This window comes from Grammomys surdaster, unplaced genomic scaffold, assembly GCF_004785775.1.
Source record: "Grammomys surdaster isolate TR1022 unplaced genomic scaffold, NIH_TR_1.0 144, whole genome shotgun sequence".
NCBI lineage: Eukaryota > Metazoa > Chordata > Mammalia > Rodentia > Muridae > Grammomys > Grammomys surdaster.
Window position 1 is genome coordinate 1601523 of NW_021604602.1, and position 27394 is coordinate 1628916.

Sequence of the window (27394 nt, forward strand, 5' to 3'; positions counted from 1 at the left end):
AGAGAGAGAGAGAGAGAGAGAGAGAGAGAGAGAGAGAGAATGAGAATAGCACATGGTGGTTTTCCTCTGGGTCCAGCCCCCTGAGGCAGAAACATCAGGCACTGTTGGTGGAGACGTCGGACTCCCTAGGCAGCAGGGTCTCCCTAGGTGGTGCTCTCTTTCATGGGCAGGTCCTTTGGTGTTTGTCTGCTTTAGCACAATAGTAGGGAGATGTTATGACAGAAGCTACTACGCCATCACCACCAGAGTTCCCCCTCTCCCCTCCTCTCTGCTCCTCACCTCCCCCATCTTCTCTTCTGCCAACCCCCACATTTAAATTCTTCCCCCCATCTTCCTTCTCTAATGTCCTTCCTTTCTGCGTGTTTGAATTTCTGACCCAAACCATTTTTTCTTCCTTTCTGGAGAAATTATTATTATTGTTATTATTATTGTTATTATTATTGTTATTATTATTATTAGACAGGTCAGGGGGGACACATGTTTTCTTCTGCTCCAGAAATGATTCATTTCCCTTTAATTTTTGGAGGAGGAGGATTTCACAGGACACAAAGTTCTAGATTTCTTCTCTCTCTCTCTCTCTCTCTCTCTCTCTCTATCTCTCTCTCTCTCTCTCTCTCTCTCCCTCCCTCCCTCTGTCACCTCACCTCATCTTACCTCATCTACCTTGTCTCACACAAGGAAGACTATAGCATGATGGGAAGAGAGAGAGAGAGAGAGAGAGAGAGAGAGAGAGAGAGAGAGAGAGAGGACCTAGTGTTGAGTTCTTTCTCAGAGAGGTTTGTGGAAAGGGGCTGGCATTCCTTTCCAATAGCTTCCCCTATTGGCTGGAAGGGAATTTCCTCATGGAAGCGGGAACATAGGAACATCAATCCCTTCAGGATGTGGCCATTCCTTCACTCTGCAACTGTCTGTCAGTTTTTGTCCATTCACCCCCCAGTCATGGATCTTGTTTCATTCATCCCTATCCTGAGAGTCTTACAGTAGGGCCATAGTTGGGGCTCAGCCAATATTTATTTAATAGTGAATAAATAACGTTTAGGTTGAGCCAGGGGAGGCACCAAAGGGTTCTGCGATATGTCCAGAACCTCCCTAGGCAGCCTAACGGATTTTCAAGACCTTTCGGGCTTCTCTCTGTGGTGAGCTAGGGCCTATGGTGATCATGGGAAGCAGTGATCAAGTTCACAAATTATCCTTGGGTTTATATTTAAATTTCCAGTGGGGAAAAAAATGTTCCCTTGGTTAAATCATGCTTTCGGCCTTGGTCGCAGGTGTTAAGAGTGAGAAAATATTGGCTGAGCTCAGCTCCCCGGTGTGAAATGCGAGCCTCGGGGAAATTCAAACATACTTGTCAATTGCAGCCCAGGTTTCTTTTATTAATGGTCACTAATGCTCTGCCATCAAGTCACACCTGTGAGAGGCAAAATAACCATCGAGCTTGTTTGCTGTGCAGTGTGGATAATTCATCAACTTGCTGATTATTCATTCTTCCCAAGGTGCTCGGAAAGAGAGAGAGACGTTGGCGCAGAAAGAAGGGGAAGTGGCCACTTATCCGGTCTAAGGAGGCAGTGTGGCGTTATCCACGTGTTAGGCTATAAAAACCCTGCTCTGTCACTAGCTGCCTGTATTCGTCCATTTTCTGCTCCTTCGATGGCACACCTACAGCTGAGTACCTTGGGCAGCAATGAAGCTTACTTAGCATCCAGTCTAGGAGGGCAGCAGAGAGAGCAGTGTGGGGCTGGCAGGGGTGCCAAGGTGACATCAGCGCGTGACAGACAGTGTCGGGGTGCTAGAAACGTGGGAAGAACAGGAAACTCACCAGCGATTCCAAGGACAGTGCTCAACCACCCAAGAGTCTCATCTTGTTTTTGTTTTTTTGGTTTTTTTTGAGACAGGGTTTCTCTGTGTAGCCCTAGCTATCCCAGAACTCACTCTGTAGACCAGGCTGGCCTCGAACTCAGAAATCCTCCTGCCTCTGCCTCCCAAGTGCTGGGATTAAAGGCATCAACACTACTGCTCAGCTGAATCTCATCTTAATAGTGCTCACCCCACCCCCATCTCTGTCTGTCTCTATCACTTCCTGTCTCTGTCACTATCTATCTCTGTGTCTCTGTCTCTCTCTGTGTCTCTGTCTGTCTTTCTCTCTTTCTCCAGTGTCTCACTCTGTTCCCCAGTCCAGCCTTGAACTTGAGACCTTACTGCCTCAGCTCCCTACATGTTCGGATCACAGCCCTCTGTTTCAGTGTCTAGCCTTCACCGTCTTTTAACACTGGTGCATTGGTGAGCATGGCTGAACCTTGGACAGGTGAAACACACCAAGCCCCTTACCAGGACCTCAGGTCTAGCTCCCATTTCTCCCATGGGAGGCTACGGCAATCACACGGGCTTTCTGGGTTGATCATGAAGATCGGATAAGTCATTATCCTCCGAGGGCCTCACATGCTACATAATAGTGTCTGTCACTCTTTTCTGCTGCCCTGTGTTGATGTTTTCCTAGGAAACCTGTCAATGTGCTTAACTGTCTGAAGCAGAGCTGTGCCCACACGTCACCTTCAGGTCACATCTCTGGCTTCATGGATGGCTTCCTCCATCCCAAGTGAAGAAGAAAGGATTCTTGACCTGGACCACAGACAGGTTGCTAGGAGACACTGATGTGAGGGGAAGATGGACTGCTGAGCTGAGAGAAACAGGGGAACAGCTCTTGGGATCACAGACCTCCTCCTGGGGGACCCAAGCAGCTCTGTGACCCTTAGGGTGGGTTCCATACTCATTAGCTTATCAGGACAGTCATCATAAAATATCCCAGACAGTGTGGCTTACACAGCAGGGCCGGAAGCAGAGGTCCAAGATCAAGGTGTTTGCAGGCTTGCTTTCTCTTTGGCTTACCAATGGTGTCTTCCGCAGTCTTCCCTCTATGTGGGTCTCTGCTCTGCTCTCCTCTTTATATAAAGGGATGGGCCCTATTACACCCACACATACCTTATTTTACCTCAGTCACCTCTTCAAGGGCTCTCTCTCTGCCTCTGGAATCAGGACCTCAGCACAAGACCTTGGAGAAAAAGGACAGAATTCAGTCTGAGAAACTACAGAATTGGCACTGGAGGACCAGCAAGTGACTCAGAGTCTAGAAGACAAGTCGAGACCTCATTCCCTGCAAGACACAGATTCGCTTCCTTTGTGGTTCTGTTTCTACCACTGGGACTTGCTCTTGATGTGGGAAGGGACGGGCACACACCCATCCCTTTTTGGGGACTCTCTGAACTGTCATGATTTCCTATCCCTCTTTCCCAGCTTGTCCTCATAGTATTGGACTGGGCAGTAGACAACTAGGAGTCTATTACGTTCTCACCTTTCTTCCAGGGCCGTGACCTTCAGCTCTTGCCCTGGTTAGTTTTTTTTTGTCAACTCTTGACACAAGCGAGAGTCATTCTGGAAGAGGAAACATCAGATGGGAAAATGCCTCCATCAGACTGGCCTATAGTCAAGTCTGTAGGACATGTTCTTGGTGGATGGGAGGATGCTATTCTTGGGTACATGGTCCTGAGGCATATAAGAAAGTAGGTTGAACAGGTCAGCAAACAGCATTCCACCATAGTCTGTGCTTCAGTTTCTGCCTTCAGGTTCCTGTTTGAGCTCCTGTTCTGAGCTCTTGCCAGGCTGACATGTGCCATGGAAGTGGTGGGCAAATAAACCCTTTCTTCCCCAAGTTGTGTTTGGTCGCCACAGCAATAGAGAATAAATTAAGATAGCGCTTTAACGCACAGCTCAAGAAAGTCTCTAAGGTCTATTGCTTCTGCCGAGAGTTTCAAAAGTATGAAATCATCAAAGAGTAATTAAAAAAAAATTAGTCTGTTTCCCAATCCCAAAGCCGAGAAGTGTGATCCTTGTCCCTTCTCCTGTGGCATCCTTCCTCTGACGCCTCGAGATGGAATGGCCTTCTTACTCAACTTCAAGAAAGCCACAGGGTCTGAGCATACCTTAGGGAAATGAGGAGGGATGCTCAGCACTACTTCGAGTCAAATAGAGCCCTGAGTCCTAGCTCTCAGAGAACCCTGGCCAGCCAAGATGTTCCCACAGAAAGAACTGCTGTTGGACCACTTCCTTGTCACTTGCCTTGGCGACCCGATGACTGCTGGCTAAAGATCTGGTGGCATGTTCCCTGCTTTGTGGTGCCTCCCAGTGTTCCTCTTGGCACAAAGGAAGACAGTCCTCATTGGTACTATAGAGACCAGCTCAGATCCTGGCTTTGATGCTTATCAGTTCTGACTTTGGCTAAGTTGCCAGAGATCTCCAAGACTCCATTGCCTTGATGCTGAGATGGGCTAGCAATGGTGCCTGGCCCCAAAGAACTGTGGAGAGGACTGGATGAGATACTTATGGGAACACCCTATGTGTGTCAGGTATGAGATCGTATAGAGCTGAACAGGTAGAAACACTCTGAAAATGTTACTGATAGGCTGTAGGTGATCATTGGCAGAAAAAAGGGAGAAAATACATCTCCATGGAGTAACTATATTTAGCGACGAGTCTCTCCAATTCTCTGGTAATAAAAGGACTTTGTTTTGCTCAGAGCCCCCCTGAGTCTCACAATCGTGCTTATAGATAGTGCCTTTTGTCCCAGAATCCTGGAGCAGCTCTGAAATCAAAACATGGCAAGAATCGGATGGTTGCAAAAAGCGAAGTGACAACTTGCTTTTGTTTTTGAACAAGCTCGCCTTCCCTTCCCAGTTTGTAACTCGGCAGCCGGATAGGAGCGGGCATGCATATCTGACCCTAGGCACGAAGGACACCTAATGACAGCTGCTTCTAGCCCCGTCCTGGAGATGGAATGATGAGAGAAGGAGGAATTAAGAAGTCTGAGCACAAGGGAAGGCTGCCTTCCCTATCTCTCACAAGCAGATGTGACAGATGGGGATGGAGGGGGGTGGGTGGGGGAGACAGCAGACTTGGTAAAGTTAGTCATTAATACAAGTCCACCCTGGGTACTTCTTCATTCACAAGCCCACACTGACCCCCAACAACAGTCTGCCTCTCAGTTCCTCTAAAGAGGTTTGTCTCGGCTTTCAGAAGCTGTGACTCAGGAAGAGCAGTTCACTTCTGTATGACTTGGGGAGAGCCGTCTTGTGGAGAATAGAAGGAAGAGTAGAAATGTCCTGGAGAGGATTTCCAAGGAGGAAGCCGAAGCAGCAGCACCTTAGAATTTCACTAGATCGACGTCTTCCTCATGTCTCAAATCCTACACTATTTTATGTGGTGCTAATAGGGAAATAGTAAGATTGCCGTTAGAACGGATGAGAAGGGGCAGGGGTAAGGCACTTGTTGCCAAGCCTGAAAAATTTTGAATTTGATCCCAGAGGCCCACACGGTGGAGAGAGAGAACTGACTCTGCAAGCTGCCCTTTGACCCTTCCGTGTGCCCTATGGCATGTGCTCACGCTCACACAGTAGATAAATAAATAAATGAGTACTTGTAGTTTAATTAATTAATTAATGTAATTAAATTAAAACAATAATCGATGAGAGATTGTATTTGTGGGGCCAGCTTCTCTCCTATAACAAAGTCGACCATGGGAGGTAGAAAGCACGGTAAAAAATTTAAGGACAAAGGAACTTAGCATCACTGGAGGGCTGGGCTGGCAGGCACTGGGTAGCACTGTGGACATCCCCAAGATGCTCTGACCTCATTATAGTTTCCAATCTTAGAAACTGCAACCCACATCTGTAAGGATTTGGAGCCGTCAGTTCTGCAGGGTGATGTCAATCCCACTGGGCGACAAAAAGACCACTACTATAATTTCTGAGCCAAATTTGAAGCAAGTTTTATTAAATGCTGGCCAGGATTCCCAGAGTATGGCACCAAAGTATGGTAGGCAGAGGCTTATAAAGGCTATTACTTCCTGCCTTTGTCTGATGTTGGGGGCAAGCATACATCCTGAGATACTTCCTGCCTACATGCGGTCAAGCACATCTTGTTCAGTTGGAGCAACCAAGCTTGTTTACAGAAGTGAAAATATGTGATTTATTACCTTATATGAACAACAGCCCCCAGCATTCCAGGAAAGTATCTGTCCTTGGGCAAGTGGGAATACAGGCTTAGAGACAGTTTAGTTTTATAGGTCTCTTAATCAAAATAATTTAAACTTAAAACATTAGCCCACACAGTGGCCTTGAATGGATCAAGGTCAGTTCATAAGTGTCTTAATTACTTCTATTGCTGTGATAAAATACTCTGACAGGAGAAAAAGTTTATTCTAGCTCATGGTTCACAGTGAAGTTCCTCAGGGTCGGGGAGGACACTTTGAAGCTGGAAGCAGCTACTCAACTCAAATATATAACCAGGAAGCAAAGAACAATGAATAGCTACTCAGCCCCTTCCACACACAGTCCAGGATCCTAGCCAGGGAATGGCGCCGCCCACAGTGGGTGGATCTTCCCACACAAGATAACCTAAGCAGTCCCTTCCAACCATGCCCTGAGGCCCCTCTCCTAGGCTAGCCTAGATCTTACCAAGAAGACAATTGAGGTTAATTATCTTGAAGTTGGGTCTATTTATCTAGACACCGGGGGGTCCTATATCTTGCCTTGCAAGAGTATATGAAATCGTTTTCTCAGAAAGTAATAGATTTTCATAAACTCCTGTTCATTATAATTTGTGCATGTACTAGCTTTCCCAACAGATCTTAAATGTATTGGGGCACTATGCCTGACAAACAGACGTTCAAAATTCAAGGGGCTGGGTGGCTACAAACCAGGGCTAGAGACTCCTACATATTCTGCTCCCTGCTCCCCTCTCTTTCCCCCCTCACAAAGGGTAGTATTTCCCTTTGTGACTGTAATTAATAAGGATGCCGGGCAGCTTTCTTCCACATAGATCAAAGCTCTTCTGAAGCTTTACCTCATTGTCTCCTCTTGGTCTGGGAGAGGCAAATTACTAGTTAGCCTAGGATGACTGTCCCCACTCCACAGATGACAACAAGGTCAAGGACTCAAGAACTGACTCGTGGGTGGAGGGAGCATCTGCTGGCAGCCTGCCAGGGAAGTATGGCTCCTCTAATAACTACGTTGGTTGCTTGGATTTCCCAGATGGGGTTTCCACCATGAGATGGTACCAATATCTTCTCTCAAAGTGACTCCCATTGTTGACTTCTTCACGTCCCTGTGTAGGGTTGCCAGTGTTGTGTTTTATAAAAAGAAAAGAAGCCAGGGATATGTTTGGTGGAGGCACGGTATGGTGTGGGGGAAGGGAGTGTCTCTGTGGACCCATGTTGAGGCATCTCTTCCACCTGAAGAACCAGCCATAGGATGGTATAATATAGAATAGAGCTTTTTTAGGGCATGGGGAGGGGAGTTGAGGTAGTAGAGACAGAGTAAAGCAGAGAGAGAGAGAGAGAGAGAGAGAGAGAGAGAGAGAGAGAGGAGGAAGGAGGAGGAGGAGGAAGAAGAAGAAGAAGAAGAAGAAGAAGAGGAGGAGAGGAGAAGGAGGAGGAGGAGAAGGAAGAAGAGGAAGAAGAGGAGGAGGAAGAGAGAGGCCAGCCATGAGCAGTGGGGAGAGAGGGGGAAGAGGGTAAGGGAGCAGGAACAAGAGAAGAGGAGAAGAGAGTGAGGAGGGGCATGTATCCCGTTTTATAGTGAGTTGACACACCTGGCTCTTGCTAGGTAACTGTGGGGCAGAGCCTAGACAAAATACCAACAGCCAGGAACTGGGGCTTTTAGAATGTAAAAGCAGCTTGGGGACTGGCTGTTTGGCAAGCCAATGCCGATTCTACACACCTACTAAATATACTAAATTTTAGTTAGTCTTCCTTGCTGAAAACTTGTGGTTCACACTGCCTAACCTTCATGTGAGTCACCTGCTTGATCCTCAATGGCCCCTGAACTAGGAATCTATGACCTTTGACCCTGCTCTGTCCACACCTCTATCACCAAGCTGAAAGGGTTTCATGAAAGGAATTGTCTCCGTGTTTTAAGGCTGTGTATAAAGAAGCCTCGAGAACAGCATCTGAAAGCAGATTCAGAGAACCTGAATCCCCTAAATCAAAATGTATGGGAAAACATAATTCCTGTCTAACAGTAGGGCTTTCTTAAATATTAATTAAATGGGAATTGTTGATGGACACTCTAATTCCTGGTTCACAATAAATGTTCAAAAATATTTGTTAGGACTATAGAGGTTAGTTTTTTGTTTCACTTTTTTTTTTTTTTTTGAGACAGGGTCTATGTGGCTCTGGCTGTCCTGGAACTCGACTATGTAGACCAGAGATCTATCTGCCTTTGACTCAAGAATGCTCAGATTAAAGGCAAGTACCACCAGGCCTGGCCGTAGAGGTGTAGTATACTCTCAAGCCTTTCCACCAGAACTCAGTTCTTAATTTCAAAAGTTCAGCAAGACTGATCACTGGCCTGTCTATTCCTGTTCCAGAACAACCCATCAACTCCTAGACTGTGCTGAAGGTCTCTTATGTCCCAGGAGTTGCATCGTAAACCAGTGGTATTTCAGACATGCTGTCACCATGACGGCAGCTTGGACTGGTCTCCTGCCACTCTCTATACTGCTAGGACTTCTCAGCACGTGTGGGTGGTGTTGGAGGTGTTGGCAACAGCCTTGGAACATAGCCTCAGCAAAGTAGCACTTGACTGAGAGCCATCCAATTGATAATGCCGGAGCCTTGAGTTCTGGAGTACATTATATTCCCACCTTGGAACAGTCCAGGCAGTGTTGCTGACTTAACTGTGTTTTAAGGTCAGCCAATTGTCAAGCCAGCGTGGAAGCAGGGACCTTTCTGCTGCACTAGGGGAACTCGGTCACAATGTAACAAGTCCCATTCCGAGCACGTATGTGTGTACTTACTTGTTTGAGCGTGCAGAATAGCTTTCACACAGAGCCTTCTGACCACAGAGTCTTGCTGTGGGACTTCACACTCACGAGATGTGTGAATCTTGCGGCCTCTCTGCTGACAAATACTCATCAAGAGCTCACCTTGTGTCTGCATTTTCATCGGGGTGTGTATAGAAAGCAGATGCCAGGAGAGGATTTGTTGAGGAAGGTTTATGTTCAATGAGGCTGTTTAGAAAGGTGTGGGGTTGGAGCCTCACAGGATGGAACAGTAGCGTGGCTCAGGGGCAGCCACTATGTTACCAGCTCTAGTCTTAACACAGTCACCATGGCATGATCTCATTGCATACTTGTGGGAAGCCCAGCTGAAGTGACTTCCAGCTAAAGGACTTACTCTGCTCTATGTGTGTGTCACACACACTAGGAAAAAAATCACAAGGAAACACCACCTTTTTAGCTGACTTTCCTTTTTTTTTTCATCTCAGGGTCCCCCATGGATGGAACTCAACAGAAGCCTGGAGCAGTGAGGTTGGAAGTCTGAGGCAGGTGGATCTCTGTGAGTTTCAGGCCAGCCTGGTCTACATAGTGAGTTCCAGGGCAGCTAGAATTACATAGTAAGACCATGTCTTAAAAACTAAAAACCAAAAACCAAAACAACAACAACAACAACAACAACAACAACAACAAAATCCAATTGGTAAAACAATAGCAGTAACAAGAAAACAAGAACAGCACCCAAGGCCTTTCCTAGGGCTTCAGATCCGCAGATCCCAAGTGCAGCTTGAAGCCCATGCTTCCAACCTCTAGAAAGGATGGTGAAACAAAGCAAACGGACATTAGGTAACAGCAGCCTAAATACTGCGGAGGATTAAGTAAACACCGAGACGTGCTTCGGATATTTGAAATGAGTCTCTTTTCCAACTCGTTTAATAAATCAAGCAACAGTGAATATTGGTTATATTTATATCGGTTCTTAAGGCTTTGAGAGCTACAGTGGCCGGTAAAACAGCAAGCGGGCTGCAAACCACATTTCCCAGAAGCCCTCGGGCTCAGAGGAACACGCCCCCCCTTAGCCGTTCAAAGACTACAATTCCCAGAATGGAGCAAGCACAAGGACCACAACTCCCGGCATGCCCGCAGCAGTGACAGAGAAGCGCGCCCTTTCTCTCGCCCCGCCTCCCCCGCCGCTCGCAGCCAATGGGAAGGCTCTGTATTACAGGGTGTGGACGGGGACAGCGCCGTGGGCAAGTCGCGAGTCTAGGAAAGCGGCGGGAAGTTCGTACTACGTTGTGGACGGCGAGTTGCCCGCTGTGGGTAGGAAGCGGTGGGGTGGCTGCGGGACGGTGGGTACGGCGTCACTTCAGAGTGGCGCCTGCTCGTCCGGGTGTCCGCGGCTGGGTCGGGCCTGCCGGGGAACCCTCGCTTCTCTGCCCGCTCGCGGAGCTGCCGGAAGCCCGGTTCTAGAAGGCCGCCCGAAGCCGGGCCAGGGCCAGGGTGGCGGACAAGGGGACAGGGACCTGGACCCCTTGTCCAGGGGAGGATTCTCGTCCTTAGCAGCGGTGAGGTGAGGCCTCGGGGCACACCCGCGGTCGCCAGCTTCTCGTCTCCTTCCTGGAGTTGCTCCTCAGGTCTCCACCGCCGGTGCCCTGTCTCCTGGTGCAGTGTCTTCAGAGGCAAACAGGTTTGCTCCGGCGCCAGAGTTTGTTTTAGATCGTTTCCAGTCCTAATAGCGTTAGGTGTGAAACTGCGCCAGAGTCTTTGAGAGATGGGGGACACACGCTAGTGCTGATCAGGTTCCCCGCTTTTTTCTATTGTCTTATTGTGGACGTTAACCATTCTGTATGTCTGCGTGTATTCTTCCTTTCCGTACCTCATTGCTCTTGGAGCAATTTGGAGACACGATGTTGCCATTGGGGAGGTGGTGGTTAAACTTACAGGATCGTTGAAGAGCTTCGTTGCTTTCTTTCTTTTTGGGATTCAAAAACAGTGGAAAAAAATGTAGATTAGCATTTTATCATCATTATCATCATTATTTTGGATTTTCAAGACATTTTTTTTTTCTTTCTGTGTAGCCTTGGCTGTCCTGGAACTTGCTCTGTAGACCAGGCCAGCCTTGAACCCACAAGAGATCCGCCTGCCTCTGCCTACTGAGCCCTGGGATTAAAGGCATGTGCCATCACCACCAGGCTTAAGAGTTCAGGAGAAAAGCATCTCACTTTTTTGGTGACGTGCTGGTTGGGGAAGTTTAATTTACAGTTATGGTTGGAATTAAGTTATCTGGGCGGTTAAGAGAGTGTTCATCTACCTGTAGAAAGGAATGTAACTTGACATCACTTAATAATGGCTTTCCCCTGTCGTGCGACCACAGATGGCAGACACTGCCGCTCGGCACCGCTGATGGAGACCGTGCTAACAGTAACATGGGCTGGGTTGAGTTGGATAAGGAGTGTGTGTTAGGCATCAGGGATTCTGTTCAGCACATAGTATCCAGTACAGATACCACGTTGGTAACTGTAATGGCTGCCGCTCACGCCTGGCATTGCAGAGACTATGAGAGTTTATTTGTTAAACAAATGACATGGTGGAGTTGATGTGTTAAGCAGGGAGCCTGGCATCGGAATAACCGTTCCGAGTGCCCAAGGAACGGTTATGTGGGAAGTTTAGGCTGAGTCTTATTCAAGTATGCGTGCATATATTTTAAAAATAACAGCAGTGCATTTAAAATGTTGACAGACCCTAAAATTAAATTTCTTACAGGAAATAGGCCAGCTTTTTTTTCTCTTAACTTTGAGAACTAACATAAAATAACGAGTGAATGTCCCGGATGTCTAGAAAAAGACAAAGATATACATTTTGACCTTTTTTTTTTTTCTTCCCCTTAAAGGCATCCATAATAGACATGCTATGAATAGGATTTGATTAAAAAAAATAAAATCTTAAAATATTTTTTATTTAAAAAAATAAAAAAAATATTTTTTATTGAAAAAACAAACACATTTATTTGGGATTTACCTTGCAATCAAATGCAGAAGTGTGACTCCTGAGTTTATGAAAATGGGCAAAGGCTCATGTCTTAAGACATCAGGCAATGGGCCTGCTGGGAATTAAAGTGCTATTGATGGCTCAGCGTGAGGTGATCTGGACGGGACCTCAACGGACTGGTGACAGGGTGCCCTGGAGCACGTTTTACACAGGTAGAGCATTTTGCATGCTTGTCAGGGGTTTTTGTTTGTTTGTTTGTTTTGTTTTGTTTTGTTTTGTTTTTTTGAGACAGGGTTTCATCATTAGCCCTAGCTGCCCTGGATCATGTTCTGTAGACCAGGCTGGCCTTGAACTCCCAAGAGATCCGCCTACCTCTGCCTTCCAAGTGCTGGGATTAAAGGTGTGCGCCACCACTGCTCAGCTGTCCAGGGCTGTCCAGGTTCTTTTTAAATATGGGAGGACACAGACCGATAGTGAGAGCCACTTGGGACCCGAGACCACATGGCAGCTGCTAAGTGCACAACCTACCCTTGCTTGTCCCACTGTTTGGCTGAAGCAGTAAGGATGTGAGATGAGTTTGGAGGGTGGTAACATTGGCCCAGTGGTCAAACTTTTGGCCCATATTTCGATGACTGTATTTGCAGTTGCCACTGTAAAGCCATAAGATTGGCCAGTGTCATTTAATATTCCCTCTGAGAGTGCAGTCTAAGCCCTGTGTTCAGAGGTTGCTGTGTTGGAGTAACTTGTTGTATTTCTTTTCTTTTTTTCTTTTTCTTTTTTTTTTTTTTTTTTTCAAGACAAGGTTTCTCTGTGTAGCCCTGGCTGTCCTGGAACTCACTCAGTAGACCAGGCTGGCCTCGAACTCAGAAATCCGCCTGCCTCTGCCTCCCAAGTGCTGGGATTAAAGGCGTGCGCCACCACCGCCCGGCAGCTTGCTGCATTTCAAAACGTTGCCTGCAGCCTTTGCTCTCAAACCCAAGCGTATCAGTCCTGGGATGGCGTTCATGCAGTGTGTGATCCTCACTAACTTTAGTATTCCGAGACAGGATCTTGCTGTGCAGTCTGGGGCTGCCCTCGAACTCACTTACGTCTTGTAGGTTGGCTGGAGCTCACTGCAGTCTCCTGGTTTACAAGTGCCCAGTGATGTGTGTGTGTGGTGGTGGTGGTGGTGATATGCGTGCCTCAACCTGGCTAGGCTTATGCTTTAAAAGAAGCTCTTTAGAGCCCGGGAGGTAGGAGGTGTGTCCTGACCTCAGAGTAGGTAATAAATTGATCAGCAAGTACTATCTAATAACGAGGACATTTTACTGCCATTCTTTAATAAGCTTAAGAATTTCTTGAGGCACAGTGTGTTTATGAGCTTAGGAAAACTGGTGTTGTGATTCGTTACTCTTTAGGTAAGGTAGTCTTGTATTACTAAGTAGTATCTGTTTGGACATCTCAGGTATCAGACGGACTGTGTGGCTATGTAGAATTGAACAGTATGCTTGTAAGTCTTTAATTCCAGCACTGGAGAGGCAGAGGCAGGCAGAGCTCTGTGAGTTCCAGCCAACCTGATCTACATAGTGAGTTTCAGACAGGCCAGAACTACATAGTGGAGACTCTGTCTTGAAAACAAACAAACAAAGAGCAACAACATCCACCACCACACAAAAAGGTATGCTTATACAAGCTGACTGCAGACCTCACAGTACACTTATGCAGGCTGACTGCCACATTTGTCACTGGGTGACATCATTTTATGGGGCTCCTCTGTACTTAGTCGTTGACTGACAACAGTTGTTAGGTGGCTGGTGACGGCGTCTTGATGAGTCTGCATCAGCTCCTGTTTCTGTGAGTGTCTGGTCCAAGGGGTGAGAACCTGAGCTGTAGGATTTAAAAATTAAGATGGACATGCATTTTGAGTAGTACTAAACATGTACATGAAAATCAATATATCAGTAAGCCACATGGATTAAGTAGGATATATACCAAATGAAAGTCATAGAATTAAATGGCAGAGTAATTAGTTTGACATTCTCGAAAGTTCTGCCAGGTACTTTTAAAGCAGCGATCACACTGACTTTGGAAGGAAGCACACTTTACAGAGCTCAGTATCAGGAATGGAATGGTTGCATGGGAACTAAAAATCGAGGGCTTGTAATTGCTGTGTCTGCATCAGATTTCTCTGTGAATTGGCTGGCTGGCTGGCTGGCTGCTGTTGGTGTGTGAGCACAGACATCCCTAGACTTAGCTTCTTGCTATAAGAACCTCAGAGAGACCACATTATACAACTAGGGATTTTATGTAAGATTAAAAAAATATTTAAAAAATATTAAAAAATCTTATACCCAGGATAAGCTTGCTTGTTGTCTCTCCGGTGTGCGTGTGTGTACATATATAATAAATAAATAAATAAATATATATATTTAAATATATATTTAAATATATATTTAACATATAATTATAATATATACATAATAATATATTATATAATAATATATAGTATTATAATACATAATATTATAATATATAATATATAATATATAATATATAATATATAAATATAATGTATTATATATAATTATATATTACTATATTAATATATATTAATGTATTACACACACACACACACACACACACACACACACACACACACATATATATATATATATATATATATATCCGCTTTATTTGAGGTTGCATTTCTCAAGTTATTTTACCTCATATGTACTAAAAGAAGTACCATCTTTTGGTGATCTTCTGTCCCATTGCATTGTGGGCTTTCTCAGGGTACTGAGTGCTTAGAGGGCTGCCAGTCAATCAGTCAGTCCTCATGGACTGTAGACAGTCAGTATACCCTTCCCCTCCCCACTTGCTGTTTCACTTGGCATTGGCCATTCATGTGCAGATTCTTTGTCGTTGTGAGTTCTCTGTTAGTAATGAGAAAGTCTTTTTAGACATCAAAACAGTTCTAAATTTTTTCTTTTGTAAGAACTGTATTTGGGTTTTAATGCTTAAGAGATTTAGCCTTGTTTTTTCAGGCTTATGCAATATATTTAAGAAGTCATGACTTGGAAATCCATCTTAGAACCTGTTGGCTGGTCTGTAAAATAAATGTATAGATACGGACACTATGAAATTAATTTGGCAGTTTCTCAAAATTTAAACATAGACTTTACATATGATCCCACAGTTGTTCTCCAGACATTTATTGTACATAAATAAAAACTTACATTTATACCAAAAGTTGTTCATTAATACCCCTAAACACTTTATAATAGCCTCAAACCAGAAAGAACTCCCCAACCTCCGGATGACAGAGAAGAAAAATGTGGCATGGCCGTACAGCACCAGGCACCTTCAGAGGGAGAAGGTGTTGGTGCACAGAGCAGTTTGAATGGAGCCCATGGCCTTGTGCCATGTGTGAGCAGTGAACTTGTAGAGAGGAGTGTGCCACAGTTAGTTTACAGAGCCTGATTCTCTCCAAAGAAAGCAAGGAGCTTCTGTCTAGTTTTACGTTTTTTTCAAGACAGAGTTTCTCTGTGTAGCCCTGGCTGTCCTGGAACTTCCTTTGTAAACTAGGCTGGCTTTGAACTCAGATCTGCCTGCCTCTGCCTCCCAAGCGCTGGTATTAAAGCTGTGGGTCACCACTACCACTTGGCTAGCAAGGGGCTTTTATGTGAAAGTAAGCTTATGCATGATCGCTCGCATGGGGAAAATGAGGTCTCGTGCATGGAGGCGGCACACTCACGAACATGCTCACTTTGAGGCCATCACCACAGTTAACAGTGCAGCCATGGACAGCTCTCAGCAGTCAGTATGAGAATGAAGACAATTTAAATTTACCCTTGTGAATCTGTTCATCTAAAAAAGAGAATGTGATTTTGGTTGCTTGGAAGTTCTTCTTAAGAACCTTAGGTGAGACAAAAGGAAAAGGACCTTGAGGTTTTCTATTGATCTATTTATTGGGTGAGTGTAGGTCTACGCGGAGGTCAGGGTCAGCCTGTGGGAGCCTATTGTCTCCCTCTACTGTGGAGGTCCTGGGGATTGAGCTCACCAGCTGAGCTATCTCCGGCTCCACTCTCAGCCTTTTCAGAGGAGGAGTATAGAAGTGTAGAAGCACAGGCTAGAAGCTGACATTCGAATGAGGAGTTAGTTACTAGTGCTGAATGGTCAGTTTGCTTGTTTTGGTAACTGGTTATCCAATGTATGGCTGTCTGTCATTTTATATAGCCATTGAAGGGTGTGGTCATTCTACATAAAGATGCTGTGAGTGTTCCTTTCCAGGTTTCTGTGTGAGTGTAAAGCTTCCATTTTTATTTTTTTCTAGGATAAATGCCCAGGAGTAACTAACTGTTGGGTTGTGTGGTGTGTGTGCTCAGCTTAAGAACTGCCAATCTTTGCCAGCATAGCTGTACCAGCTCAGTCCCACCTCACTGAGATCCAGCTGTTTCTCTCTCACTTCCCTGAGGGCAAATCTCTGCTTACTTGCCTCTCACATCTTCTTTGATGACTTGACTCTTCAAGTCTTTCGCCCACTTTATAATTGGATTGTTTGTTTTCTCAGAGCTTTTAAACTATGCTCTAGATCCATCTTTGCCAAACGCAGGCCTTGTGAGTCCATTCTTTCAGGCCCTGGGCTTGTCTTTGTGTTCTTCTGCAGTGTCTTCCCAAGCTGCAGTGTCTTCCCTTTGGAGAAGTATCGTTCATTATTTATGGATTGTGCCCATGTTGTTAGAATTCTGTGCTTAGCTCTTGGTCAGGAGAACGTTCTTATATTTTCTTTTAGATGTTTCATAATTTTATATTTTATGTTTCTGTCTCTCTGTCATCTCTTTTGAGTTAATGTTTTAGACATGATGTGAGGTTTCATCTTTGTTCTTTTGCTTTCCTCTGTGGATGTCCACTCATTGTCAAGCCATCAGTTGGAAAGATTACTCTTCCTCCATAGAACACAGACCGAGTATCAAAACGAAGATGGCAGGAAACAATTGGGCAGTTACATGTGAACACACATGTATGAAGTGTAAACACAGATTATGAAGTATGAACACAGGTGTTGGATGGTGTAAAATGGCCCAAGTCCTGACAAAAATGGAAATATGTTTAGAACAAAGTCATGTCACAGGTAGGAAGTGGGTATTTTGGAGCTTCAGTTTGAGGAAGGATGGTTAGTTTGTGAGAAGAAACAGTTGACTTTATGGCAGTTTGAGCCGGAAAATGACATCAAAAGAAAATTTTAGGGCCGTAGAAGGAGGAATAGGGATAACCATGATCTTGACCTACCACTTTGTGTGACAAAGGCCCACTAGAAAGCTGACAGAGTAATATATCATAATGTTAATTTCTAGTACCTCCTAGAAGTATGTGCTAGCTTTTCACTGGGACAAAAAGCTTAAGAGAGTCAACTTACAGGGAGGAAAGGTTACTTTGCTTAAAGAGGTTCTGGTTCATCATCATCATTGTGACCTTTTTTCTTTGGGTCACGGCAGGGAAGACCATTGTGTGGGGACTGTGGTAGAGGAAGCTGCTCACCCCCTGGTGTCCAGGGAGCAGAGACAAAAGGAAGAGACTCGCTTGCACAAAGTATCCACTCGTTTTAAGGGCACTACTTACTGTCTTTGCATCCCATCACCTCCTAATGGTCTCAGCGGCTCTCAGCACTGCCATGGTCTGGTGCTCAAGCTGGTCCCACAAAGACGTTTGAGGGGAGCTTATCCAGAACATAAGAAAGCCAGTGGTGTGCTTTAGACTTGCTGTTGTCCTCAGTGCTGGATATGGACACATCTGGACTTTGAGAGTCCCTAGTACTGCCACTAGTAAGCTGCACATAGGAAGACTAGACCCCATTGGCTTGCTGTTGTAGACGACTTTAGGCCTGAGTCTGAAAGGCGTCAAGAGCTGAGACACTGAGATGGTAAATTGGTCCACTGAGGAAAAGCTGTGGAACCAGATTTCTCTGTGATGACAGAGCAGGGCTCAGGTGTCTCTCAGTGTGTCTTGACCCGTGCGGAGGGTGGGGACACCCAGCTGCTCTGTTACGTCATGAGAATCACATCAAATGAGAGATGCTGCATCCTCATGTCCTAATGTGGTTTAGTCTTAGGAAGATCTCTGAAGTTCCTACTGCCATCCAAAATGTCTCTAGCAGTAGGTTGTTAATTGTGGGTTGGGGCACTTTCCCTGGTCAGGTGTGATGGGACCAGTTCTTCCGCTATCCTCTTGTGTCCCAAGCTTCTAATTCCTGACGTAAACTACTTGGTTTCTGTTTATCACCCACTATAGTTCTTGATTTCTTTTCTCATACAAATTATACCTTGTCTCCTTCTGCTCATCAGTGGGACTCTCATTTGTTTCCTGCATTTAAAAGGTCATGTTGAACATATACTTAAACTCTGTCACTTTAGAAGTAGCCAGCTAACAAACAGAACTTATATAATGTTAGACAGACTACTCGAAAGCAGTGCGGTTTTTGCTGTATTTAGAATGGAAAACATAGCATTCCATTGATGACTCGTTGCGTAAAGGCTTTTGCTTTCTGAGAGACTGATGGTGTATACAGATGCAGGGTCGGCAGGGGAGACTGATGGTGTGTACAGATGCAGGGTCGGCAGGGCAGAGCTCTGCAGCCGCTCACCTGTGCTCACAGCCCCTTTCTGCCGACTGACTTAGAAGATTCTCTTCTGCAGTCCAGAGCCTGTCTGCCTACATCCCGAGACCGCTCAGTGTTAGCTCCTGATTACCACTCTTCAGTAGTACTGTCACAGAATTTCCCCTGCAGAGGAGCAGGCTCTTACAGTGCTGTGCAAGCTGCCCATTTAAAACTATCATTGCTTGGCACCTATGCCCTAGTGACAGTTTGACCAACATGTGAGCAGGCACACTGCCATCCTGACAGATGGGTGTGAGTACAGGCAGCCAAGAAACCATGTATCTGCATCTAGTGTATTTGTTAAGGGCAGGATTCCCAGTTGGGATGTTCAAACGTCTGTCCATCCTGAGCTTTCACGCCTGTGGATAAAGGGTTGTCATCATTAATCCCAGCTCTGACTGCAATTTCATGGGTCTGTAAGGGCTCCTTGGCTCTTACGGAAGTAGGTAGTTAGGGACAATCAGGATAGCTGGTGTCTCCTTCACAGGAATACTTCAAATAATCCTTTCTTCTTTCTCCTAGTCAGAGAGGTTTGTAACAAAGGTAAACCCGTTTAGAAATTGCTCTGCTACTTCTGGAATGAATGTGGCTTTGTTTTTCAGACCATGAAAGGTTCCAGAGTAATTTGTTCATGCTCTGTGCAGTGATATATATGTGTACATTCCAACATCTATGTAACTAGAGTCAGATCTGAGATCAAGCATACATCACGTACGACATTAGGACAACCTAATTCAACATCATATCAAGATAAAATGATTCCTAGCTTGCAATTAGATGTGAGAATTATCTGTGAAATGAACACAGAGTCTGTCATTTCAGTATACTAGAAGCCAGTGGTAGTTTTTTTATTTTTTTCAAAGTTATCAAAAACAGTATCTTTTTTTTCCAACTCAGTTCTTTCCATCCTTGGACTTTACTAGACATTTTATGTTGTACATGATGAGAAACTTCAGTGACAGCAAACTCATTGCATCCAGTGTAGCACGTCTCAATTCTGGGTCGTGGGCTGTTGGTTCTTTGCTTGGGGGCTCTCTGCATTGTAAGATGTGCAGCAGCCAGAGGGACAGAGTCATCCTCATTTGAGAACCCCTACTCTAGAGACAGCCTACACTACTTTAAAATTTAAGTGTAAGAAAATTCTTACCATCTGTGGAGACCCTACCCTGTTCTGTCTTTTGGAACTGTGTAGAACCAGCAGACTCCCTCTTTCCATAGCATCCTCTCAGACAGGGCCCGGGAGTCTCAGTCAATCTGAATGGAAACACCTCCAGTCTGTTACATCACTGGCTCCAAGGCTGTTCACCAGTGGCTTTCCTTTTTCTAAACTCTGTGTTTGAGCTGTAGTGTATGAATGGAGTCAGTGCTCCAGGCATGGCTTGATGCAGAGGACCTGGAGTTCATGTCTTGTAACGCAGCCCCTTTCTTGTGTCAGGAGTGGTTGTTGGCTTCCCTGCATACCACATTGTGTTAATATTTACTGGCTTCTTACCACAGTGTGCAGACAGCCTAGAACGGAGTAAGTCTACTTTGTACCCAACTGGCTCTTTGCTGTGGCTCTGAATTAGTTTTGGGCTGTTAAGTGTTGGAAGCTTATGTTTTCTCCTGTTAAATTTACTTTTATTGAACTATCTAACATTTTTAGATATTTAGAATCCCAATTCTTGGTCAGATTGGACGTTTCATGCTTAAGTGTGTGATGATGCTTTCAGCCGAGTTTGGAAATACAAGAACAAGCATGTGCACACACATGCCTGCAGTTGAGAAGACTGAGGTGAGAAGCCTGGAGAGTCCTAAGATTCATTCCTAGGCAGCGAGGCAGAAAGGTGGCTCAGGAGACCAGGAGGAAAGCGACATGGGGTGGGGGTGGGGGAAGGTCAGATGTGACTACCTTATAAGCTGCCAGACGGCTCAGGACTGTGGTGGGGCCTTGTGTGTGGGACAGGGCATGGGTGCTGGGCTCTGCTCCTGTTTCTGATGGTCTTTCTGCTTTAACTGTAAACATTGGAATATAGACGGCATGATTGCAGCAAAGTGGTTTTGTAATAGTTTCTTTACTAATACAGACAAACCATTAAGGCCTAATGAGCAAGAGAAGTGCAGACAGCTCCAGACTGTGCATTCTGGAGATAGATGAAGCTATCTAGTTAAGGCGGAGAGCCCTGCTGTGTCAGGATGATGAGCGGTTGAAGGAGAGTACCTGGCTTTCTCAGTCTCTGCTATGATTGCCCTTCCAACCTGGAGCCAGTTGTTAACAGACAGAAGTTCAATGACAATCTGCTACAATCCTGGTCTTTTCTTCCTGTGGTGGTGTTGGGGATCTAACATAGGACCTTGTGCTTCGTGGGTAAATCTTCTGCCACTAATCTACATTCCCAGCCCCCGTATGTTAATCTTACGTGACTCTGGATCAGAAGGATTTCTTTAGAACCAAAGACCAAAGGAGGAGTCTTAAAAAAAAAATTAGTTCTAAGATTTTCCACACTTGGAAAACAAGTGGGAGCAAGAAGCCTGAGCTCTGGCCAGCTTTACTTTCCAGAGTAGTTCCTGCACAATGATAAGCTTCCTGTCTCACAAAACAAACCTGAATTAAACCCACAACCCAGACTAGCTGAGCTTCCCAGCAACAGGCAAAGCCAGGAAATCCATACACAGTTCTTAGCTCAGTGATGGTCTCGTACGCTATAACAACAAATACATGTGCCGGCGACACACTTATCTTATGTATCTAGAGCAGCTGATTATGACGTGTGATGCCTTTAGTAGATTCTAGCACACTGCCCGTTTTCCAAAGTGGTTGTACCCATTCCCATTACTGCTTGCATATGACAGTTCCCCTTGCCAGCCATCCCTGCCTCCACGCACTCCAGTTGGCTAACGTTGTTGATTGCTTGAGAAAAGGCTTCACCTTGTAGTGGAAGCTGACTTGAAACTTACAGCAACCCTCCTGCCTCAGCCACTGCGGCCAAGCAGCTAAACACTAAACAAACGGGTGAACGAATGGGTCTTTCTACTGTTGATGAAGAGTTGTGTCTCTCGCGCCTCACTGAAGTGCTGGCGTTTTGTACGTTCTCAGAGTGTGACTTGCCACTTCAGTCTTGCAGCAGTATTGGGTGAACTGAAACTCTGATCACTTCCTGTCTTCTAGTCAGTGCTCTGGTGTGTCCTTTTTCATCGGTTTTATGCTACCTTGTGGTCCTGAAGGTACTCTGGAAGCAGCTCCGCTGTCGTCTACGTTGGAAGCGTCTCTGATTCCTTTCACACTTAGATTGGGTGCCTCAGACGTATTTTTGTGTGTTGTACAGTAGGAATAGATCTTGCCTGTGCTGATGCAAAACCACAAAAGCTTCTCTGCTGAGCATAACTCAGTTTGTCAAGGTCAGTCTGTGGCTTGCAGCGTCTGGCGGGCTGTAGTCTGGTGAGTGAAGCAGGTTGTACCTTTGCTTTCACCCCTGATGACTGCTACAATCCTTTTTGTAACTGTTAGGTCATCTGCATGTCTGTGACCCAAAAAATGTCTGTTCAAGTCCTTTGCCCACTTTCAATTTTTTATTGAATTCATTAATGTTGCAGTGTTTACACTGATTCATTTTTAATCCAGAACATTTTTTTCTCTTTGTTTTTCTTCCATTCTGTTCAGAGACTATTCATTTTGTAGTATCAGGCGTTTAAGAAAGTTCTTAGGCTGTGTGCACACAGCCCTAGGTCCCTCAGATTAGGTCTGCAGTCCTCTGGGACCATCCCTGGGTACTCAGAGTAGAAATGCTCATCTGTTAGTCATTTCCATAGCACCTCGGTGGGTCACACTGCTTCTAGAAAAAACTGCTATTCCTCCCCTTCAGACAGGATGTAGAGCTGCTGGCTTAGTGCTCATTTCAAGTTTGTCATTTTATAGGAGAGAAGAGAGAACTGGAGAAGCAGGCTAATGGCTGAGCTCGCGAGGGTGGGCTGGGGTAGAGGACCAGGATGCACTTAGCACATTCTTAGGAAGTATCTCTTGGTTTCTTGTCAAGACATCCACTCATTAAACTCTGGGGTTCCTGAGTAAGATGGGGTTCCCAGCTTCTGGAGTGTGTTAACAGAGACTGACATATGCACTGTAAGTGCTTCTGAGTGTTCTTGCTCTTTATCTCTTTGTCTTTTTTTTTGGTTTTTCTTTTCTTTTTTTTTAAAGATTTATTTATTTATTATATATGAATACACTGTAGCTGTCTTCAGACACACCAGAAGAGGGCATCAAATCTCATTACAGATGTTTGTGAGCCACCATGTGGTTGCTGGGATTTGAACTCAGGACCTCTGGAAGTGTAGTCAGTCCTCTTAACCACTGAGCCATCTCTCCAGCCTGGTTTTTTGGTTTTTCGAGACAGGGTTTCTCTGTATAGTCCTGGCTGTCCTGGAACTCACTCTGTAGACCAGGCTGGCCTCGAACTCAGAAATCTGCCTGCCTCTGCCTCCCAAGTGCTGGGATTAAAGGCGTGCGCCACCACCGCCCGGCTCTCTCTTTGTCTTTTGAGACAGAGTCTCATGGTATAGTTCTAGGTGGCATGGAACTTGCTATGTAGACTGGGGTGGTCTTGAACCCACAGAGACCTCTCTCTTTCCTCTGCCTCTGTAGTACTGAGTGCAAAGTGTGTGTCGTGCCTGATGACACTGCTGTCTTCAGTCGGTAAGCTGATATGACTTGAGTAGGTTTTTTTTTTTTTTTTAAAGGGATTTTTTAGGTGAGCCGGGAAGTGGTGGCGCACGCCTTTAATCCCAGCACTTGGGAGGCAGAGGCCGGCGGATTTCTGAGTTTGAGAGTTCGAGGCTAGCCTGGTCTACAGAATGAGTCCCAGGACAGCCAGGGCTACACAGAGAAACCCTGTCTCGAAAAACCAAACCAAAAAAAAAAAAAAAAAAGGCAGCATCCTTCCGAAGGCTGAACAGTGCTCCTGTTGAATGCGTTTGTTCTTCTCTGGTCACCAGCATTCACTCTGCATCAGGTCATGGGAGTGAGGAGTTTGCCGGATCGTGATGCATCCTGTCGTTTTGCTCACATAGTGATGGCTTTTGTCGTTTTGATCCACATAGTTATGTGGATGGCTATAGTCTTATCCATTAAAGGGATTATTTTATCAACTTTAGGTTCATTTTGTTGCAAACAACTTGTACTCCTTAAGGAGTAGAAAGGTAGTTTTTATAAAAATGAACACGTTGTATAGGTGGCTTGCTTTGCTTCTTAGTTGTGAGGCCATGGGCAAAGTATTTAATGTCACTTAAGCGGTTTCCCTGTGTGTACATTCTTGTGTAGTACTTACATTTGTGACTGTTGTAAAAATCAGAGATGGTGTGTTTAAGTCACCCAACAGAGAGCCTATGTAGTCACTTGACAGTGATGGTTTTAGATATGTTCATTTGTATGTAAGAGCTGTGTGTTATAATTAATGGTTAATTGATTCTTTCCAGTGCAGATTCATTCATTCATACTTTCACTCAGTTAGGATTAATTGAGCAAAAATACCTGATGCTACTAGTGTAGGAGCATTATGTCAGTATTCAGTTTCAGACGCTCGTTTTTACGATACACTACTGCTTTCAAGCTAGAGAAGTATTGTTCTATAAAGACTGACAGGCTGTATCTTCAAAGCATGAAGGCATGCTTGTGGTTTTCTTTTGGGGGGTGATGCTGAGAATTGTTTTTGACAGCTTATGTGTTGCTTGTGGTGTAACTAGAGGCTGTGTGCAGGGCTGATTCATGCGGTCCTAGTGTACAGAAGCATGGGCAAGTCCAGATTAAGAGCATTGAGAAACTGCAGTTGACATTAATAAACTACTGTTAACGAAAAATTCTTTAAAATTAGCTTACTTTAAAAATTAATGCACACAATAAAGTCAGTTATAAATGATTCAAGAATGAAGGCTAAGTTTTCTACCTCTAAGGCATTCTGTTATTAATTCATTATATGTGCACACATCGACACAGCGTTTGTTTCAAAGCTCTTGGAGGTGCCTGTCACATACATCCCAGTACCTGCAGCACTGGGGGGTGTTGGCTGTCTGCCTTATGTGACTAGGATGCTCTGAGACACACTGGTACTTTTCACTTGCAGCTTGTGTTTCGGCCACTCTACAGGTGAGTAGAGCCACCTCATTTCCAAACCTGTTTTCTGGCTAGGAGTGCTGGTGCTTGCCATTGAGCAGGGGCAGGCGGGCCTCTGTGACTTTGAGGCTACATAGTGAGGCCCTGCCTCAAAAAAAAAAAAAAAAAAAGCTAAACTTCCTATGATGTAAAGTGAGGATGCTTCTGGTCTTTTGTTACACTATGGAATTATAGGGTGTTGCAGTTGTACAGACAGGATGATTGCTAGAAGTGTGCTTGACGTACTGAAGATACTATTTACAGATTTGGTAGATAATGCCAACTTGATGTACCCCCTTTGTCACACTCTTAGGAACCCCGTGTATTTTCTGACTTTGAATTTGAGTCCTCTGTAGCTGAAACCATCAACTCGACAGTCATTTTAGTTTGTATCTGTATTGAGTGTGTTGGGGCTAGTGTTGTTCAGGATGTGTGGTAATGAAGGAGGTCCTGTGAAGCAGCAGATAGGTACCTAGCAGCGATGCGGAAAAGTGCCTGTTACTTCAAAAGAGAACAGAGATCAATTCAGAATCCAGGGAAAGCGCTCATTTTGTGCGGAGAGGAAATGAGAGGCAGAGGATGCTGCTGCCTCTGAACTCACTGCATCTTGTGTGGCCTGTGCCCTTGGCCTCATAAGTGTTGTATAGAATTTTGGAAATTCAAAGAGAAAAACATACCTATTATAATTAGGTTAAAATAGTTAGAAACCAAAATGTTAATGGCAGAGAAAAGTGAGTTGCATACATAGTCTTAGGAGGTAGGAACGAGAGCTGCCGGTGTGAATGTGGGAGGTGGTTTTCTTAGAAAACTCATCTGTAGCTCTCCCCTCAAGGGACCTGGAGTGATTGTATTATACAGTACAGTGTTATGGCATAGCATGGCGTTACTGCCAGGACCTTGTGCCCAACATCTAGGCCACGGGCAGTGCTGGCCCCTGTTTGGGCTCCAAATAGTCATTTTTCAGCTGAAAGGAAACAGCCCCCTGTAGGAGTATAGCTGAGGTTTGCAACAGCAATGTGTAAGGGAACCTGGAACGTCTTTCTCCAAGGCTTCTAGGTCTTCTCTAAAAGGGTATGGTGGTCAACTTGAAGGGCTTTCAATAGTTAATAGTTTTTGAATAGTTTAGCAGCTATGTCACAGTTTGTATTGAGACATGGTGTTGTCATCCCCAGAGTTCAGGTTGAGAACTACTCAGTTGAATTCAAAAGAAGTTGCAAAGAATCTTGTGTTTTAAGGGAGTCTGTGATTTCATTTTGGCCACAAACATAGCCACCCTGGCTGGGTGCGTGTGAGTTGAAGGCCACAGGTTGAAGTGGTCAAGAGGAAAGAGCATCCCTGAACTTCTGGAGCTGTTCTGCGCTCACAGGGAGGCCATTGGAAGTGAGTTGGAGCAGAAACAAAACCAAGGTTGCTGCTGCCTACTGAATCTTCAGCCAAGGACATGGCTGCTGGTTTGCACTGGATACAGAGTGGTAGAGCCCATCCATGTGACAGTAGCACTCCAGAGAATCTTCTGTTCCTAGGTTGCCACACCAGTTTCAAGCCCTGAGAGTCCAGTAACTTCTGTCATGCTCCATAGTGTGTGTGCCCCTCCCCTGCAACGAGCGATAACCGTACTATAACTGCGGTGTGTTCTTGGCAGCCTTTTGCAGTGAGTGGTAGCACCAGAGGAAGCACAATTTAAACACAGATCCAAAACAAAAAAATCCGACAGGATTATAGGGCCACATTGAGCGTATTGAAAGTCTTGACTTTGTAGGACAGATAACAGAGGGTGAGGGAGACACAGGGAGGTGACACTGAGCTCAAGGTGAACTTTTGGGTTCCAGATAGCAGAGTCACCATGTGAAAAGATGCCTTGGAGACGGTGGGTATTGAGAGATGGTATTGAGAGGCAATTGGTTTTGTCAGGCAGTTTCCATATGAAGTGCTCTGAGGTCTGGAGTTTGCTATAAGACGAAGATAGTTTTAGGAGGGGCTGGTGGACAGCTGTTAGGTGGTGAGGACCATGGGGCTGTGTACTGTGTCCCTTTGCCGCTTGCTCCTCAGCTCTGAAATGCTGTAGGAAGCTGCTGCTAAAGCCAGGTGTGCTGCTTCTGTGAGCCGCCCGCCCGTCCTTGTCACTTTTCTTTTTTAGCTGGCTTTTGTCTAGTTTTCCTCATAATTTAAAGGGCTCTTTCAATAATGTGAAACAAGCCTTTTGTCATGTTTTGCAGATAGTTTTCATTTGTCTTTTGAGTTCATGGTGCTTTTCTTTTTGTTTTTTTATAACCTGTGGTTGAATTTCCATTTTTATTTTGTCAATTTACCACTTTTCTTTATGGCTTAAGTGTTTTTGTGTGTTTCGTATAAAAAGCTTTTTTCAGAGACTCTGAAAAGTTCTTTCATGTGTTCATGAATTTTTAAAATGACTATAGCACACTCCTGATGCGTTTTCATTATATAGTCGTTATCGTTTTCCTAGCATTCTTGGGACTGTCCTCCTTAGAGCTGTACATCAAGAATATATCCGGGTGAATTCTCTGCAGCTGTCCTGGGAAGATATTGATAGGACAGTTTAGTGGAGGGTTAAAGAAGGGTGTAGCATGTCTAACTTCTTTTATTAAAAACTAAATACTAGCCGGGCGGTGGTGGCGCACGCCTTTAATCCCAGCACTTGGGAGGCAGAGGCAGGCGGATTTCTGAGTTCGAGAGTTCGAGGCTAGCCTGGTCTACAGAATGAGTTCCAGGACAGCCAGGGCTACACAGAGAAACCCTGTCTCGAAAAACCAAAAAAAAAAAAAAAAAAAAAAAATCTAAATACTATGCAAAACATCGGTAATATACTT

The 27394-nt window shown here is 45.0% G+C and overlaps 1 protein-coding gene across 5 annotated transcripts in view; it reads left to right on the forward strand.

The window, feature by feature from the left end:
• Positions 1–10047: 10047 nt before the first annotated feature.
• The window catches only part of Vrk1 (VRK serine/threonine kinase 1), a 67336-nt gene continuing 49989 nt past the window's right edge, over positions 10048–27394 (forward strand). For 3 of the 5 annotated variants that reach the window (XM_028764505.1, XM_028764509.1, XM_028764510.1), the window contains exon 1: positions 10048–10143. The gene's annotated coding sequence lies outside the window, so the exon portion shown is untranslated. Of the gene's footprint in view, positions 10144–10404; positions 10511–27394 lie in introns of those variants that run through there. The other 2 variants (XM_028764506.1, XM_028764507.1) reach the window with 2 other exon arrangements.